The following is a 20,656-nucleotide window of genomic DNA, read 5'->3' as shown; positions in this document are numbered from 1 at the left end:
TGGGTCACATGTCAGGTGTGCACGGCCGCCGTCATGACCGCCATCCACCATCCCATTTTTCGCAGGTTTGGCGCTCCAGCGGCGGACCCTCCGCCCCTGCATGCCCAGCTGTGGCACAAACACGCCCACACCGGGTTGGCTCCGACGGACTGCGGGGACGATGTTCCTACTCCCCCCTCCTTGACCAATCTTATGGTGGGTATCAGGAGCCAGGTAAGTGCTTCGATGTCCCTGAACTCAGCATGGCCACGGGGCTCGAGCCCCCACGATGTGGCGCCTCATGCTCCGCCCTGCCACAAGGCCCCACCCGCCGGTACCTCCGACGTGATTATCCCCTTGGTCCCCCTTGCCCGGAGTTTGGACGCATGGCTTACGCTTTCCAACCCGTCGCGATGGCTGACCCGGACCGTCCGACTCGGCTACGCGATTCAGTTTGCCAGGCGCCCGCCCAGGTTCAGCAGCGTCCATTTCACCTCGGTGAAGGCGAGAGCACCACTACCTTGCGTGCGGAGATCGCGACCCTTCTGCGCAAGGCCGCGATAGAGCCTGTCCCTCCAGCTGAGATGAAGAAAGGGTTTTACAGCCCTTACTTCATCGTACCGAAGAAAGGCGGTGGATTGCGGCCAAATTCTGAAACGGGCCTTGCAGAGACTCCCGTTCAAGCGAGCGTTCGGCATCAATATTGGTTCGCGGTGGTAGACCTGAAGGACGCGTACTTCCACGTCTCGGTTTTACCTCGACACAGACCCTTCCTGCTGTTTGCTTTCGAGGGCCGGGCGTACCAGTACAAGGTCCTCCCCTTCGGCCTGTCCTTGTCACCTCGCGTCTTCACGAAGATCGCAGAGGCAACCCTTGCTAAGGGAAGTGGGCGTCCGTATACTCAACTACCTCGATGACTGGCTGATCCTAGCTCGCTCTCGAGAGTTACTGTACGCACACAGGGACCTGGCACTCAGGCACCTCAGCCGTCTAGGGCTTCGGGTCAACTGGGAAAAGAGCAAGCTCTCCCCGGTTCAGAGCATCTCTTTTCTCGGCTTGGAGTTGGAGTCACGCCTCACGAACGAGCGAACACAGTCAGTGCTGAACTGTCTGAAGGTGTTCAGACAGAAGACAGCGGTTCCACTGAAAAATTTTCAGAGGCTCCTGGGGCATATGGCATCCTCTACGGTTGCCGCACCTCTCGCGTTGATGCATATAAGACCGCTTAAGCACTGGCTTCAGACTCGAGTCCCGAGATGGGCATGGTGCCGTGGGACACATCGCGTGGTCGTCACGTCGATCTGTTGCCGCCTCTTCAGCCCTTGGAATGACCTAGCATTTCTACTGGCAGGGGTTCCCCTAGAGCAGGTCTCCAGGCACGTCGTGGTTATGACAGACACCTCCATGACGGGCTGGGGCGCCATATGCAACGGGCACACAGCCGCCGGCTCCTGGACTGGCCCATGGCTACGTAGGCAAATCTACTGCCTCAAGTTGTTGGCAGTACTGCTCACCCTGCGGAGGTTCTGGCCGTTGATCCAGGGCAAGCACGTGTTGGTCCGGATGGACAACACAGCGACGGTAGTGTACATCAACCGTCAAGGCGGTCTACGCTCCTGTTGCATGTCACAACTTGCCCGCCGTCTCCTCCTCTGGAGTCAGCAGCGTCTCAAGTCGCTACGAGCCACTCACATCCCGGGTGACCTCAACATCGCAGCGGACGTGCTGTCACGACAGGTTACGCTCAGGGGAGAGTGACACAGAGATGCGCAGTCGGATCGGTGCTTTCCTTCCTGCAGATATCAATGTGACTAAACTTGGACTATCACTTCCTGTCATCTACACACTCAGGTCAGGCACTGTAAATAAAACTGTCATCTCAACTCTGTGAAGTTTCGGCACTGTACAGCCACATGTTTCTTTGACAATTTTTACAAATGTTATACCTTAAACGTTACATTACAAGCTAAGAATATACGCCGATGCGAGAGAAAACACTGGAGACCGGAAACTGAAAACAGTCTAATCGTGGAACACTTCCGCGTTCAGGAAAAGGGTGGATTCATTGGAACTTCTGTAAATACTTGCTCTTGCCATTCATTACAATGCATCTGAAAAATTATTTACAAAAATGTAATTTGTCCTTAATGTCACCACACAAGAGTGCAAAATGTAGGTCACAAGACTGTTACAATAATTTTGTCTATCTGTATATTTCTTGTAATGTTCTCCTCCTTGCTACTTTGACTTACTGTTTCTTCCAGAATTACTTCCGTTCTCAGAGATTAAAAAAAGAATGTTCCATTACACTAGATATGTCTAAATATGGTGTTTATATGACAAAGAATTAATGCAGGCTTATGCCAGCTGTCTTACACAGATTTGTAGAAACCAGAATATTGGCTTAATCTGGTTATGTCTTAATTTAGTTTATTTACATGCCACATTAATAATCAAAAATTAAGCATTTTGTTTTATATTAATTTAAATTTTCTTGTGCATGTGAATGCAGTCAAAGAAATAAACTCATGTGTTTATTCTATCCCCTCCTTTGATTTACCAGAACAAATAACTCTTTAACACAGCACAACGTTTTCAATTAAAGCTGTACATACCATACAACACTGGATACCACAAAATATACATTTTTGAAAGCTGTCCTCATTCTCATCTACCTACATAGTCAAATTTTGCAGATATCAGCATGAATGGCTCCACACATGTAATCTGACCTTCATCTTAGTCATATTCTTCAAACTCCTGTATTTATTAACAAATAAAACCCATCTATTTGGCCTGAGAAAACATCATTCCTAAAGGAAAACTATACAATATCTGTAAATAATATACACCTATATTTTGTCCATATGAACTTTTTCACTGTATTCATTGCTTTTACATCAATATGCTCCTCTTTTAGTCTCTGAATGGAGGGTTTCTTAAAATAGCATCATGGATTTATCAGAAGTAGCAGCATCCAGAAAAGGGGATTCATTAATGGCAAAGAGACAATGTGCCTCAGAAGTAGGAGCTTCTGGGCTCCCTGAGTGCCCCGAAAAACAGGTGAATTGGAGTTTTAACATTCGATTCAAAAGAGGAGGTAAATAAGTGTAGTCAGTAACACATATACAGTAAGGTGAAGCTTCAGTCAGCAGGAGATTCACTCATCTCCTCTGAGATATTCAGCCCGATGGGTGTGGAAGATTCTGGGAGCATCTCTAACATAATTCTTAAGGAAATGGGTCTGAAGGTGACTTTCCCTCACATCAATTGATAAAATACACTACAAAGTTTTTACATAGAAACTGACTTATTACGTTACTTGGTTAAGTAAAGTAGCTTACTTAATTATTACATTCAAATTGAAGATAAAACATTTCAGAAATGCTGTCCTGAAGGGACTAAATCCGCTTGAGTCATGCTAAAAGTTTTTAGCCAATTATAAATACTGTAAATACTGCCAGCAAGTGACATAATCCTCCCCCCAGGGGAACGGGCTAAATCAGCACATTTTTAACCAAACTGTAAATTGCAAAATAAGGTCAGAAAGGCAAAATAACAGCAGAATACATCAAAGTTGACATCAATAAATTGTGTATGGAGAGAGAATCCAAATCTTGTTCCCAAATAGCAGTGACTTGTTTTGACCTGCATCAGGGCTGCTCCCTCAGGTCTGCTTCTTTATTTCTGTATTTAACTGTGACCAGGGAAGAAGCTCCCACACTCTCTAATGTAAAAAAGGAAAAAGATCTATCGTTTGGTGAATTTGACACTTGCACTCTATTTGTTGCAAAAAGAGGACACATTAATTCCAGCAAATACTCTGTTAGAAGTAATCTTATGTAAAAGCTGCAAAAAATTTCATGTTTTTTATAGGTATTTCTTGTTGTTGTAATACACCTTTTTTGCTGTCCCATTAGCCTCCCTTCACTCTGAAATAAGCAACAGAAACAGACAGGAAATTAGTCCACCACTCAGTGTACTACAGCTGCTCTTGGTTGCCTGTTTGGAATATTTAAAGTTCAATGCAGACACACAGCAGATTTGGACAGGAATTGCAGATTAGAGATTGTCCAACAGGAGTTCCCTGAAAACATGTGCACTTTACTTGAACGCTCTGTATAGAAAATAAATAAATAAATAACTAAACTAACAATGTCTGCTGAGTAAGGACAAAAACTGACTTGCAGATAATTTCATTCAGCTTTCAAAATAACTTTTCCTCTCTGCAGGAGGCATGAAGTCTTATTTCTTTTGTACACTGTATCTGTTCTTCCAAGAGTTTCTATCTATCTGTCTGTCTGTCCGTCTGTCTATATATCTCTTTATCTATGACAAAGGAGTGTTTACCACAGTTCAAAAACCAGGAAATGATGGCTCAGTCACAAAGCACATAAGTGCAATGGTGTTTATTTACAAAGTTCCCAGGAAAGTGACAAATATGCACAGGTGCTGAAAAATAGAATAAAAACTAACAAAAATAAACAAATAAAACAAATCTCCAAAAGTCTCCAAATCTCCAAATTTCTTTCTATTTACATATGTACTGTATACAAATGAAGTGGTCAGTTTTTCAAAAATAGGTTCGCAGAGTTCCTGCCACAACTAGATTCTACATCTCACCATCCAACATTCTCCACTCAACTCCCACACCACACTGCATCCACAAAGGTGTTTTTATACTCTACACCACTTCCCCAGAACATGCCATTAACGAGTGTCAGCTCACAAAACTATGCAAATGATACATATTACTTAAACTACAACATATTCACACATGAAATACATGAATTATCCTTCAATAATGATACATAAAACATTTAAGATATATGTATATATATATATATATATATATATATATATATATATATATATATATATGTGTGTGTGTGTGTGTGTGTGTGTGTGTATTTGTAATATGAACTTTGTGTATTTGTCGTTAAATGAGATGGAATGATGACATCGTCATAGCAAACTGACACCAGTAGAAAGAAAATATAGTGTAAGCTTAAATTTATGTAATGTCAGTAAGAGTACCGTCACAGCCAGTGACAGCCCTCTGTCACACCATCCATCCATCCATCCATCTGACAATACAGAGTGGGTTTGAACATATTCTCACTTTTCTTCCAAGTACTTGTCAAAAACATCATGGCTTAACACTTATTGATTATATCACTAAAGTGTAATTGAAATTGCTTATTAATTTAACAGATATGCATGAAGTGCATAAGTACTGAGCCTAAGCAAAAACATTGCTTTTCCATGTCGAAAAAGACATAAGTTATGTTTGGAGTTATACTGAGAAACAAAAGTAAAGAAAAGGAGGGAAATCAGAAATGGATCTGAAACTTTTTTGCACTTAAAATATGGATGTATGCAGGTATAAATAGAGTGGCTTCAAAAGAAAAAAAGAAAGAAGGGGAAAAAGTGGTGATGAAAGAAAGGGGGAAAAAGAGCGAAAATAATAGTAGGGGAGATCCTTTATTGCACCAGCTAGATAAAAATAATTGCTATCTGAAATGCATTGGATAAAAGTCACCAGGGCTTTGGGAGGTGTTTCATGCTTGAGGAATGGCCCTCACCTCTCTAAAGGCATTATTCATTCACATTTTGTGTTGTGGCTGCCGTGCCCGAGAAAGCCTCAAAGATCATCTCAGATCTCATCCGGCAAGTCCCTTGACATGAGAGGAGCAGTTCCCTCTTCCAATAACACGACTCATTTAGAGACCTCGAGGGCCAACTAGATGGAAGAGTGGCATTCTTTTGCCCTTTTTAAAGAGGGGCATGACAAAACAATTCACTCTGGAAGTGTGCATTAATACAATCTTCATTTATGGAATCACTCCCTCAAGTATGGAAGCACAGACTGTAAAAGATGCAAATACAGCAGACACAGAAACAGATATTGAGAGTTCTTTATCAGAATCTTCCAAAAACCTGAACATATTTCTGCTAATTTCTTCTGTTTTCTCTGATCCATTTGTGGACACAACTTTTCTACAATTATTTAAATGTGTTTGTTCCACCCCTAATACTGTGGCATCAAATGTGTCAGATAAACCTGCCCCTAAATTGCACATAAAAACAAATAATCTGTGGCTGGTTGCTTTACATGTATGTCATACAGACCCACATGTTACTTTAAGGTGCTATTTCTACTTGATCTGCCCCTTAAAAAGTTACTTTTGTTAGTATTTTATGTAGGTAGTATTTTCTTAGTTGGACTCATTGCTTTGAATAAAAAAGAAATTCTGACAACCTCTCTGTGGCAATGGGTCTCTAGTTTGTAATGATAACGTTTGTAATAAAATAGATAATTTTACATAATTCATGTTGCTCAGAAACCCTAAAATCTACTCTGCACCCAAAGCCTCAATAAAGAGCCTCTTGAAAGAACCATTCAAGACAAAAGATAGTTTCTAAAACACGAACATTGTTTTCGATCATATAATATTTATGTGTCTTCTGATACATTTAGAATTTTATTTGTAAGGCAGAGGAAAAGGTGTTATCTTTAGAGAGAAACACAAAGAGAAACAGCAAAAAAGAGAGTAAAAGCAAAACTGACAGTTTTCCTGTGTGCAGGGCAGTGTGTCTTGCTCACCAATGCCCAGTAAATTACTGTCCAGTCAAGCAGAAAAGAGGAGCGGGATGCAGAGGTGAACATCACCTGTCTGTGGACATATCTGCAAAGCCAGTCATAAATGAAGTGGACAACTGTATGGTTCTTCTTCTCATATGAGTGCACTCCACTGGAGGAATGCAAGCCATCTTTGTGACATAATCACACTTTTTTCTCTGTTGAGCCCTCCACCTGCCAATCTGATTTACCAGAAATCCCCACGAAAGTACCACCCTTTTTTCGTAAGCCAGGCAAACTGGTTGCAAATGGCCACATTGCTGCCAATGTGAAATGTAACGGTACAACATGTTGCAATAGGGCAGGCAGATGTACTTCTTGGCTCCTTTAATTTGCATTACTTCTGGAGGAAGTAAAAAATAATTAATAAATAAATAAATTAATTAATGAATTAATAAAGAATAAAGATAGTAGGTGAATATGTACAAAAAAGAGGTGATATACTTGCATTCACCGAGTCAGAATGTCTTGACAGTGTATAAAAATCACACCTCTAGGTTTATCTTAATATACAGCAATTAGTCACCTAATACCTTTTGTGGAAGCAGCACATTTGAGAACTGTTTTATTGCAGATTAAGAAAAAAAAAAAAGTTCTTTGTGGTGTTTGTGTGCATGCTATCAGCCCAGATGGGCCCACTCAAATTCCTCTTATCTAGGTGTATGTGTGTGTACTGAGACTTGAGTCTCCAGAGAGATACTTGAGACATGAGTCTCAACCAGTAGAGAGACATCTTAAGATCTACCATCTCCAGAAGAGCCGCAGAGAGACACTCATCCCTCCTCTTGTGTCTGTACTTCTCCATGCCTCTCTTTTCATGCTCGCCATTCATTACTTCCATAAGAACTAAGTAAGTGACGATCCATTCATTTTAAGACAGGTTCCATCATCATCATCATCTTACAAAAGGGATCATGAAGTTTAAGTAAAAAACCTGAGAACCCAAGTCAATCATGGATGTGGGAAACCTTCGGGGAATTAAATAGAGCAGGCCTCTTTTAGCTTTTTAACTCTATAGATTTTTTTTCCTTTCCAAAGAAATGGAGACCATTTACGACGGGAATCCACTTTTAATTGTATTATTGAGGTAAATAAAGGTTTTTAAAGTCTATTGAGTAAGCCTCATACTAACACAAAACACACACAGTCTGGGCACCAAGGGCAAACGATACACAACTCTGTTTAGGTTTATATCACAGCTTAGTGGAAAAACAAAGCTTTTGTCTGCATTGATGATTTCTACTTAAATTTCCAGGACACATGCATTAACAAAAGTCAATTTGCTAAGCTCATCACTTCAAATAAAATCTCACTTGTAGGACATCATACACAGTATATGCAATATAACTTTCAAGGATCACTAGTTCTGATTGACTGGTTGATCCAGATCATGTCTAGGTAACTGGTTGGGAAAATACAAGCTTGATAGAAGTTAGAATCAAAAAGGGACTTCAACTAGATTTGCATTTTCTAACAGAAATACCAAACTATCCCTTTAAGCGTCTTAATTCCCTTCAGATAGAGCAAGTCTACGTCTTTATTTCTTATCATTATTTGTTGATACACACATTGATTTGCTCTGACCTTTAGATGATAAACTAGGATGCAGTAAAATCTGGAAACCTGACCACTTTTCCCCAGCATTTTTAGACCTCTTCAGACTAATGGAGATTTTAATCTCCCATTAAATGTTTAATGTTTCATCTCAGCAGCATTGATTGGTGCTGTACGGAGGGGGCTGATTAGACAGCAATACCACTGGGTGCCATTAAACACGACTGCTGGCCTGGTTTTAAGTATTTGGGTACAAGCTGAAAAAAGTTGCCGGCGGTCTCACAGTCATGGAAACTGTGAAGGTCATTAATGCAGAGGGATGCGGACGGCCGACTCTGGTGGAGAAACCTCAGCAGGGGAATATGAAGGCACACAGGACCAAAAGTGCCCTTCCCCATACAATTAGAACTGAGAAACAGTCTCAGTCTATGCCACTACAGGGATCATAACTTTTAGCAAGGAAATAATGGCTGTAATTAGTGTTAGGCCACACATAATGAGAACTCTAATTGATGTTACAATTGGATATTACCTTAGGCCATGTCCAGCTGACCTAATAATCATTTTTGCACACAAAAGGACGTTTTTTTTTTTTCGTTTTTTGTGAGATGTGACAGAGGACAAACGGTCCTTATGTTCCCAATGTGCACATTTGTGGGATCTGTGAACCTCTCTCAGTACCGGCCCGTCTAAAAGCTGCACGATGTCATAACTGACTATGTTAATCCATAACCCGCCCACAAATACATACAGCACATCATGGTCTTTGTTTAAGTCTTAGGGGCAGTTCAGACCAAACATGTTCTTGAACTAAAAAAAAAGCACAATACAGCGCAGTGAATAGAACAGAATGCAGGTGTCTCCAGGTGCTTTTTTAAAGGTTATTATTGACCTGACACAAAAACGCAGTGTTCCTGCGTGAGATGCTAAAAAAAATAAATAAATAAATAAATAAATAAAAAGTGTGACTAGCATAACGGTCTAGACATCCATCTAGCACAATTTTGTATATGAAAACAAAAGAAAAACAGTGTGAATAGACACAAATATGCATTCAGTGTAAACGGCCCCTATTTAAATATTTAACATCTGAAGAACATCTTTAAAATTGTATTTTATCTTTATGATCTCATAACCTGCATGTGGTGCAAACATCAAAAGTAATAATAACTCAAATGTATTGCTATCAATTCAAACATATGTTTTTTGTAAACCATTTTATTTTATACAGACAGGGAAAGTAAAATGGCTGGAGGTTGTTTACGAGTCTTAGGGGTTTTGAGAACATATTTTAACATTTCAGTATGCCAGCTATCAAAGGTTTGAGTGTGTCAGGTGGCAAGCAAACAGCTGTATGTAAAATGTGGTTCTGTTACAACTCTACAGTGGACCAGGGCATTTCTTTGTGCCAGCAGTAAGCAAGCATGTCCCTCCACTGATTGCAAGATGGAACAAAGAGGACCGAGCGAGCACCATCCATGATATCTCAGTGCCAGCTGCTGTGGGTAAGGAGAGAGCCTGTCTCCCCTGAGACAAGCCACTAGAACACCCCTCAACATGTCACCATGTGACTGTAGGCAGCGGAGCGGCACTGTCATTTGGCTACAGTTACATGGGAAAAACACCATCCTTATGTTCTATATTAATGGATGGGTGGCTTCTTCATGTTTTCTCTTCTAATTTCTCTCCATGCCTGTCACTGTATGCTTAGATTTCCTCACATGGCTGACACTGAGGAATGATTTTGAGAGTAGTTATTTGTAGATGTGAGAAAAGTGCGAAGGGTGTAATTTCTGCAACACTAGCGCCACCATGGAATTGCAACAATAATGATTGCTTTCAAAACGGTTTCCTGAACACTGCCCCCTTTGGACACTGCTGGAAAAAAAAGATAGCCCCGCCCCACACAGAGCACCAAAGAGCCACAGTGTTTACACTTTTCAGGGAAATAAAGCTATGAGTGGCTTATAGAGTCTGCATATTTACTAGAATAGAAAAATGAAAATATTTATATTAAATAGCATGTGATCCTGCACCACAGTTCCTTCATACTCATAACAAGGCGATTTAACTGGGGTAAGAAATCTCTGAGAGAATTAACAAGCCATGACATGGAGGCCTGATTCCACACCAATCCAATAATAGAGCCTTTATTGTGGTCTTGTGTTTTGCAATGTCTGGCCACGAATGCAACCGAGAAGAACGAGATTTAGGAGTAACTTTGTGGCTTTTTGCAGAGAAAAAGATCTTCTAAGATGTAAATTGCACGGTTCCTAAATATGAAATAATGGCTCAGGAGATTTGTTTATGTCCCTGTGTGTGCAAAAGTTGTAATGGGTGTGCTTGCATGTATGTGTGAATGAGAGTAAGTGAGATTCTCTGTATATTCATGTGGCGTTTGAGTTGTGAGAGTGTGTTTATCTGCCTGTCTCTTGGTGAGTGTGCAAGCTCATTCCCTGCTGCTGTGCAAGTGGGATCGGTGGGTTGTAAATTTAAACAGTGGGAATTAAACAGTTCCAGTCGGTTGCTGTAATGTGAGAATAAATAACCATATATTGGATGCAACAGTGCAACTGGTTTCTATTTGTCAGCCCCCCTCTTGTTTGTCTGCATGTGTCCATACCCTGCAACTGTATCTCTATCCTTTTCCGTGACAGTTTATTTCTAGTGGTGCTTGCCTTACTATTGCCCATATGGTTAGGCATTACATTTTGGAATTTTAGGCCTAACTTCCATCCATCCATCCATCCATCCATCCATGCATCCATCCATCCATCCATCCATCCATCCATTCATCCATCCGTAATGCTATCTTCACAAAGATTATCTATCTATCTATCTATCTATCTATCTATCTATCTATCCATCCATCCATCCATCCATCTATGGGGAGGAATAAACAGTAAAGCATAAAAATTGGCAAAAACTGGCTTCTAGAAACTGCTGTGAGTTGGGACTTGATTCCTGCCATGCTGGTGACTAAGATACACAGCAAAATAGCTGAGCTTCCTGTGAAAACCTGGCTGCCTGGATTCCCCACCACTCCACCTCCCATTTGGCCTGTACTGGGCAGTGCTGATTGCTCCTAGTGTGAGATTTGGTGGAATTAGCTGTGGTGTAATTACTCCTGATGTGCTGCAGAGGGATCAGCTGGAAAACGTGGTCATTCCCACAGAATTAGGTGAAGTGTGGTGACATGGAGGTGTTACTGCATATGTGTGTGTGTGTGTGTGTGTGTGTGTGTGGGGGGGGGGGGGGGGGGGGGTTAAGTTACAAACTGGTAATCACAAGGGTATTATGCTACAAATGTGGTTTATGAGGACATTTCTAGTGTCCCTAAAATTCAAATAGCTTAAGAGACATCCTAAAATGTAAAAATGCAGAAAGTCTTTTGTGAGGGTTAGGTTTATGGGTAGGGTTAAGGTTAAGGTTAAATCATTATGTCTATGGAGAGTCCTCATAAGGATAGCGCACCAACGTGTGTGTGTGTGTGTGTGTGTGTGTGTGTGTGTGGTGGCCAAGATGAGAGTGGAGAACAAGCCCATCTGTGTGATTAGAGAGAGGGTGGCAGAGAACAACATGCCATTAGGGCTGTAATGCTCTCAGCCATAGCTGAGGAGCTAGTGGATTATTGCAATACTGCCATGCCTGGTACTTGGCTGTGACCTCTTTTAGTAAGCCACAGAGAAAGAGAGAGACACAGAAAGGGCAGCAGAGAGAAAAATGTAAGGAAATAGATTTTATTTATTTTATTTTAAATGTGATACTAGAGTATTGTGGGTGATTGCTATGCGATTGCTAAGGTGTTTTGTGTGCTTGTTAGCATGTTGTTGAGCCATAACTAGAGATTTGTAGGTGGTTGCTAAGGCATTGCTAGGTCTTTATAATATTCTTGTCCCTAGATATGGCTCAGATCCCTTCTTCAATGTAAGTCTTCGGGATTTTTTTAACCCCTTTTATGGAAGGCCAGGTGAAAATCTTAAGTCTGGTCACTTAGAAAACTAATTGCACAATAAGCTGCACAGTCTGAGGTATCATTCATGTCCGTAGCACAGACAGTGTGGGAAAAGTTATGCATCTAAGTTTATAGGCCCAATGAAATCAAAATTTTGAGGCTTTTAGTATTTGTCTATAAAGTGATACAGTACCCACTTTTCTTGGTCTTGGTTCCAGAATTGTTTTTCCAAAAAAAATAAAAATTCCATAGGGATTTCATAAAATTAATTTTTAAAGAATTCAAAGACATGAACCAAATCAACTAGCTCTGAGGTGAATCAAAACGTTTCAAACTTTGATTTGAGACAAAACAGTATTTGAAAATCAGACAAAATACATAGGTTCAAGACTGAATGAATTACAATCCCATGCAGCATTGCAAATGACGCAATTGAAAAATAAAACCATGGTAATACATAAAACTATTGATTTTGAATTTGTTTATTATACTGTAAGTATAGAAACAATATATTTTTATTTCCTTGAAAATATTCAGATATACAGTATGTGTACAAATACACTACCAGTCAAAAGTTTTGAAACACACTCATTCTTTATTATAATTTTTATAATTAAATATAATAATTTAGAATAATAGTAAAGTCATAGTCAAAACTATGGAATAACATAAATGGAACTATGGGAATTATGTTGTGACTAAACAAAATCCAAAATAAATCAAAACTGTGTTATATTTTAGCATCTTCAAAGTAGTCACCCTTTGCCTAGAATTTGCAGACATTTTCTCAACCAAGTTTTTCGATTAACAACATCAGAGCTTATCATTAAAAATCAGTTCCCCTATGAAAAGTTTAATAAGATTTTTACTTCCGGAACCTGACTGTAGTGCTCAATTAGCTCTGAATTCATCAATATGCTATTGTACTAAAACTTGACAAAAATATTTATAGAAAACAAATAAAAAATATTAATGTTGTGTCACACAACACTGATTTTTATCCAATAAAATGCTCTCTAGAATGAGAATGTCCCTCCCAATGCAACCAACTGGAAAGTAGCAAATTATCGTTCATGGCTGTGATTAAGTAAAGCTTACTGGCTAAATATATGACCGAGGGGGACCTACACAATATTAGGCACGTGGTTTTAATGTTGTGGCTGATCGGTGTATATATATGTTGTGAGTGAAAATCCCAGGAGATCAGCAGTTACAGAAATACTCAAACCAGTCTGTCTGGCACCAACAATCATCCATGTGATTATCTAATCAGCCAATCAAGTGGCAGCAGTGCAGTGCATAAAATGAGGCAGATATGGGTCAGGAGCTTCAGTTAATGTTCAAATCAACCATCAGAATGGAGAAAAAATGTGATCTCAGTGATTTGGAGTGTGGCATGATTGTTGGTGCCAGACGGGCTGGTTTGAGTATTTTTGTAACTGCTGATCTCCTGGGATATTCACACACAACAGTCTCTAGAATTTTCTCAGAATGGTGCCAAAAACAAAAAACATCTAGTGAGGGGCAGTTCTGTGGACGGAAATGCCTTGTTGATGAGAGAGGTCAACAGAAGAATGGGTTGGCACTGTTTTGGCATCACTAGAAGGACCTACACAATATTAGTGTTGGGCCTCATGTATTCAGACAGAAGACAAAGGCAGGCCTAACACAGTCGTAAAACATAACTCAGGCCCACATACCAAATTTTACTGATAAAAATTGCGCCAAAATCAAACAAAGGGAGTCCAAAACAGACTACAAATCCCATGAAGCACCTCAACCATGACATCATCAGGAGTAGAAATACCTCTGAAATGCTTCCGGGATTTGCTTCCAGCAACTTTGCTCGCCGTGCGTAGACGCAGCTCATCGCTGCTCTCAGGTGTAGCCTCGTGGCACAAGGAAGTAACATCCGACTTGAAACTGTGGCCATACAATCTCCATCTCGCTGGACGAGTTGAGATTACTCTGTGTTCCACCGAACACTCTAACGGATCCAAAGGAGACCGCCGAGCAATCCGCATCTTCATCCGTTTGCCTGCAGAAGTGAAGAGATAAAAGATTTCTCTTCCATCTTCAATCAAGTCGACGTCGCTGATTTCTCCGCCAGAATCAGCAGCCGTACCGCCCGCCGACAGAGTGAGGAAACGGCCTCCTGTCATCACCCGAGCCTCGAGGAACCGAGTCGGAGTTAAAGGACGGATGAACACACATTCTACGTCCTCATGCGATTCAAGTAAGAGGTTTACATCTGGGCAGAGATAGAATATTATAGTGTGTTATTCTTGTGTATCAACGTTATTGTTTGTACAGTTTACGGACTGCCGTGTCCGCTCATTGATGATGAATACTCAGGGTATTAATTATCACGAATGAGATTTGCTGTATTGTAGTCCAACCACATTGGACTGTTGTGCATTTCCGCCATCGCGGTTGAGACCGGCAAACTGAGTTTATCCATTAAAGAGTCAAAGACAGCGGGACGGTTTACGAGCCGTCTACCGCGTCTCTGAGTGATAAACTACAGCTGCTTTCTCTCCCACGATCGCGAAACCAGCTTTGGGGCCGTCACTTAATTCTCTCTCTCTCTCGTACTAACCACACACACACGGGACCCCTCACAAACATTCTCACACACATTTTCGGCTAGTAGATAGCTTCATGATAAAGCTCAGCTTTGTCCCTAAGCTATCGTACAAGCGGATACACGCGGTAACTGGTAGACGCCATTGACTGGTTTCTCTCCGCCCACATTCGCGGCCATATTCTCTGGCCAGAAGTCTCGCGTGACATACTCTCCACGAGAGTCACGTCTGCCATTTTGTGCACGTCCCTCCTTACACACACACACACACACACATACACACTTGCTTGCTCTCACACACACACACACCTTCATGTGTTATAGGATTATTTTGATTTCCGTAAGTCGGAAGTTTATTGACTGCACTGTATTAATTATTAATTGATATTACTGCATAAATAAACTTTGTTATATTACAAAGAGAAGTGTTTTGGTTTGTTTTGCATACACCTGTGTCATGCTGATGGGATGTCAGTGCTTGGATTCAAGCCTTCATTCATTGTTTTTTTTTTTCCCGAAAATCGATATTGTTCGGATGTCGATTTTACTAAGAAAACAATCTAATATTGAGACTGTTATACTATCTGGTTATTAGTCCCTGATTCTAGGGTGGTGCCGCATCAATATTAATCCTTATTAATATTATATTGATTTTTGATAATTGATAATTATCTTTGATGATTGTTGAATTTGAATGATCAATAAGCTAGTGTTAATTTTAATTAATGTTTCATCGATGTTGACAATTAACAATTATCTTTGATCATTGTTGATTTAAAGGATTAGAAAAGCTAACATTGATTCTCATCAATGTTCTATTGATTTTAATAATTAATAATTATATTTGATAATTATTAATTATTGCTAATAACCAAACCCTCTCCTAAACGTAGCGCACTACATTTACTGGAGCCCCATATGAGGTTTTAATGAGTTAGATTAAATTAATTAATTAAAATATTAATTAATAACTAAAGAAATAATTATCAATTATTTCTGATAGTAACACTGATCTAAACAACCAGCAAAGCCCTACATTAGGCAGGTGGTTTTAATGTTGTGGTTGATCAGTGTATGTGTGTGTATATATATATATATATATATATATATATATATATATATATATATATATATATATATATATATATATATATATATATGTCTTTAATGTGTCTCACTCTAACGTCCTGTTTAAAATGCATTAACACAGTACTACATTTCATTGAGACAGAGGCAACAGATGTAAATAAAGATGTGGTTAGCATCATTCCTTCATCAAGATAGGAGTGTGTGAGCATTAGTGCTGTAAAATGCCAGGCTTTGATGTACACGCGCTTGCCAGTCACTTTTAAGATTACGAGTGGAGAATGTGAAGGACATAGAGATAAAAAGATGTAAATATCAAGTGCTCTGTCGAATGAGGGCTTTGATCTCAACTGGGGTCTGTCTACCTATGCTTACATTTGTCTCCACAGCAAACACAAGCTTTACCACAACGACTCAGTCCAAATGCACGCATGCACACATGCTCACCGACCAACTTTGAGTTGCCCTAAGCAAAAACTGTATGTGTTTGTGGTGGGGGTGCGGTTAAGTGCCAGATTGTGAATGGACAGAGGAGGTTGCTGGCTGAGCAACATGATGTCGGAGCTGTCATCGATCTAGTGGTACTGGAGCAGTTCATCGCTTGACTTCCGAGAGGGATGGCAGAGTGGGTCCATTTCCACCACCCGGCATCGCTCCAAATGGCCATCCAAACGGCCAGTCTGTTGGAGCTGTGGGGAGCCCGAGCCTTTCCACGAAAAATGCCCAGTGATGGAGGTGGGGAGATTGGTTCGGGTCCCCGACGTGCCACAGGCCATCCCCGATCGAGCTGGGATGTACCGCATACCTGTGAGTATTAAGGGGGGTACATATCAGGCCTTGGTGGATTCGGGTTGCAGCCAAACCTCCATACATCAATGCTTGGTTCAGGACGAGGCTTTGGGTGCTAGTCACAAGGTGTGTGCATGGGGATATCCACAATTATCCTGTAGTGACTGTATCGATTCAATTTCGGGGACAAAAGCATAGTGTTGAGGCTGTGGTTAGTTTGCGCCTCATCCATCTGCTAATTTTAGGCATGAATTGGCCAACATTTTCCATGTTATCAAGGGAAATTTGCATGGATGGGTCCTGTAACAGAGCATTTCGGTGTGGGATTTGTGATGCACTGGCTGGGGAGGTGGAGCCAGGGCTGTCTACGTCAGTTCCACATCAGGATGACGTAAGGGAGGGGGAAGTCTCCAGCCCTTAGAGGATTTCCCGCAGGGGATTTCCCTCTGGAACAGACACGAGATGAGACTCTTAGGCACACCTTTGATCAAGTGAGAGTGACTGATGGTCACCATCTTCAGCCAGACATTGCACTCACCTATCCGTATTTTTCCATTATAAATGACCGGTTGTATCGAGTGATGCAGGACACTCAGACAAAGGAAGATACGACCCAGTTATTGATACTTATGAACCGTCGGGAAATGTTATTCCAAACGGCTCATTATAATCCGATGGCGGGTCACTTAGGGCAGGAAAAGACACTTAAGCATCTAATGGCCCATTTCTATTGGCCGGGCATTCACGGGATGTTCGCAGATGGTGTGCGGCATGCCGTGAATGTCAGCTGGTGAATCCACCGGCCACTCCAAGAGCACCTTTGTGCCTGCTTCTTTTGATCAAGGTCTCCTTTGATAGAATTGGCATGAACCTTGTCAGGCCATTAGAGTGGACAGCACGTGGGCATCGCTTTGTGTTGGTTCTGGTGGACTACGCAATGCGATATCTTGAAGCATTGCCTTTGCGCAACATCTTAGCACATAGTGTTGCGGAGGCATTCTTCAAGATGATCTACCAAGTGGGTATTCCAAAAGAAATACTCACTGATCAAGGCACTACATTTATGTCACAAACATTATGTGAGCTGTACGAAATATTGGGCATTAAATTGATTCGGACAAGCATGTACCACCCGCAAACAGACGGCTTGGTCAAACAGTTTAATAAAACTCTGAAAAATATAATTTGTAAGTTCGTGCACGAAGATGTTCGGAATTGGTATAAATGGCTTGAACCCCTGTTATTCGCAGTGTGAGTGGGGCCCGCAAGCATCCACAGGGTTCTCCCCATTTGAATTATTGTATGGTCGTAAGCCTCGCAGAATCTTAGATGTCGTGAGGAAAAATTGTGAGGAGGGACCTTCAAACAGCAAAAATAAAATTCAATATGTAATTCAAATACATTGGGGCAACTATCACAGGAGAATTTGTTACAGGGTCAAGAACGTCAGACCTGGCTGTATAACAGGGGAGCTTAGCTACGGAAATTTACACAGGGAGATAAAGTCCTTGTATTACTACCACATCAAGCTCTAAAATGCTCGCAAAGTGGCAAGGGCCCTTTGAGGTCACACGGCGAGTCAAGGAAGTCAATTATGAGGTTAAACGCATGGATAGGGGCAGAGCACATCAGATTCACCACCTCAACCTCTTAAAACCATGGAGGGAGGTGGTCCCTGTAGCTTTGGCAATGGTAGTACCGGAGAGAGAGGAGCTCGGGCCGTAGATGAACTTAAAAGCAAATCGCAGATGTGGCCAGGCTGCAAAGAGAATCCTTGGACGAGTTCTCGCCTCTTCCCGGTTGTACGAACCTCATAAAACACCATATTGAAACAACCATAGGGCTAGTGGTACGCAGTCGTTCCTACCGATTACCCGAGCATACAAAAAAAGTGGTTCAAGAAGAATTAGAGGCCATGCTAGATATGGGGGTAATAGAAGAATCCCACAGTGACTGAACCAGCCCGGTGGTTCTGGTTTCTGAAGAGCGATGGCTCGTTGTGGTTCTGTGTGGATTATAGAAAGGTGTCTATATTTGATGCGTACCCAATGCCTCGTATTGATGAACTGCTCGATTGGTTGGGTGTGGCTTGCTTTTATTAGACACTGGATTTAACGAAGGGTTATTGGCAGATCCCCTTAACTCCAATGTCCCGTGAGAAAATGGCCTTCACACCGTTTGGCTTACACCAATTCGTGATCCTTCCATTTGGTTTGTTTGGGGCCGTTGGGGCTAAGTTTCAGCGCCTTATGGACTGAGTCCTCAGACTGCACGCTGTGTACACCACTGCCTATCTGGATGACATCATTATATACAGTAACGATTGGCAGCGGGTCAAGCAACATCTGAGGGCGGTTCTGAGGTCGCTGCAACTCACGGCAAACCGCAAGAAGTGCGCAATTGGAAGGGTGGAGGTACGGTATCTGAGGTTCCACTTCGGTCATGGGCAGATGTGCCCCCAAATTGATAAGACCCAAGACCAAAAAGGAAGTGAGACAGTTCCTGGGGCTGGCTGGCTATTATAGGAAATTTGTGCCTAATTATACAGACATCACCAGCCTAAAAAGGGAGCCCCAGACCCAGTCCAGTGGTCGAAGCCATGCCAACAGGCTTTTATGCAAGTGAAAGCTGCGCTATGTGGTGGGCCATTGTTACATGCTCCTGATTTTTCTCTCCCTTTTGTTGTACAGACTGTCGTGTCGGACAGGGGCTTGGGAGCCGTGTTGTCCCAGGTGGTGGAGGGCGTCCGGTGCTGTATATTAGCTGGAAGCTTTCAGCGAGAGAGGCGAGGTACAGCACTTTGAGAAGGAGTGTCTGGTCATCAAGTGGGCAGTCCTCACCCTTCGGCACTACCTCCTGGGAAGGGCTTTCACCCTCTGTTCGGACCATGGCCCACTCTAGTGGCTCCAACGCTTGAAGGATACCAATGTGCAGATCACCCGTTGGTATCTGGCTCTTCAGCCTTTTAAGTTCGAGGTGGTCCACAGACAGGGGGTGCAGATGGCTGTTGCAGACTTTCTCTCCAGAAATTGGGAGGGAGTACTGGGCAGGCCAGATGGCTCCCCGGCCTGAGGTGGGCGATGGGGGTATGTGGTGGTGGGGGCGTGGTTAATCGCCGGTTTGTTAATGAAGAGCGAGATCAGGAGATGAGAGCGGTAATGATAATCACCTGGCAATTATTGTCTCTAACAGATGTTTGTCATTGCAGTGAGAGTGGAGACAGGCTTTAAAAGCGAGCCAGATGCAAGTCCCGACAGAGTGACGAGACACGAGCTGGAAAAAGACTCTATTGTTTTGTCCGCTGAAAAGCGGAGTTCTAAGCGCGACCACTGAAAAGCGGAAATATTGAGTTTAAAAGAAATAAAAACTTAGCGTTTGAGTTGGATTCACTGTCGCCCGCTTCCTGCTTTTCCCTAACTGTGAACATTGTTACAGTGTTCCACAAAAGAGGCAATATTATAAAGATTGATCTGTTATTCCAATAGAAGATTTTTTTTATTTTATTTTATTATTTTTTTTAAGGCAATCCAAAGGCGACAAGCTGACAACAATTGCTCAAAACCCTCGTAAGCACATTTTATCAAAGCATACCAGTGGGGCGATACAAACTTTTATTGAAGCTGTTCCTAGCCAGACAGTAGGATATCAAACTAAGCAGTGTTGCTTTAGTTCTCCTCTACAGGGTATCAGAAAAACCTAGCAAACCTTCCTTTATCTGCCAAACGACAGAGGACACCAAAAAAAGAGAACAAGAGCTCTTGAATTCTTCAATAAAAGCACCAACTCGCTCAACTGAGCAAACAAATCAAAGGACTTGTATTGTCTATCTCATTATCTGGATTTGCCATATGGTGGTCCTTTCTTTTGACAAGGTTCCTCATATTGACAAGCGTCACCTTTTCCAGTTAAACTAGCTTCTTTAACATTTGCAATGCTATCAGGCAGACAATCTGATAGATAAACCAAAGCAAGTTTTTATAGACTTTCAGTTAGACACCGAATCTAATAGATATAGACCCAGCAAACACAGAATGTTCTCCTAACTTCAGCATATGGTTGCTATTTG

At 41.7% G+C, this 20,656-nt stretch overlaps 1 protein-coding gene across 1 annotated transcript in view; it reads right to left on the bottom strand.

The window, feature by feature from the left end:
• LOC127417265 (cadherin-13-like) overlaps positions 1 to 20,656 on the bottom strand; it is a 596,890-nt gene that overhangs the window by 319,158 nt on the left and 257,076 nt on the right. The gene's annotated exons all lie outside the window — the stretch shown is intronic.

Source organism: Myxocyprinus asiaticus, chromosome 26 (genome assembly GCF_019703515.2).
Source record: "Myxocyprinus asiaticus isolate MX2 ecotype Aquarium Trade chromosome 26, UBuf_Myxa_2, whole genome shotgun sequence".
Classification (NCBI taxonomy): domain Eukaryota; kingdom Metazoa; phylum Chordata; class Actinopteri; order Cypriniformes; family Catostomidae; genus Myxocyprinus; species Myxocyprinus asiaticus.
This window is presented reverse-complemented; position numbering and strand designations above follow the sequence as displayed.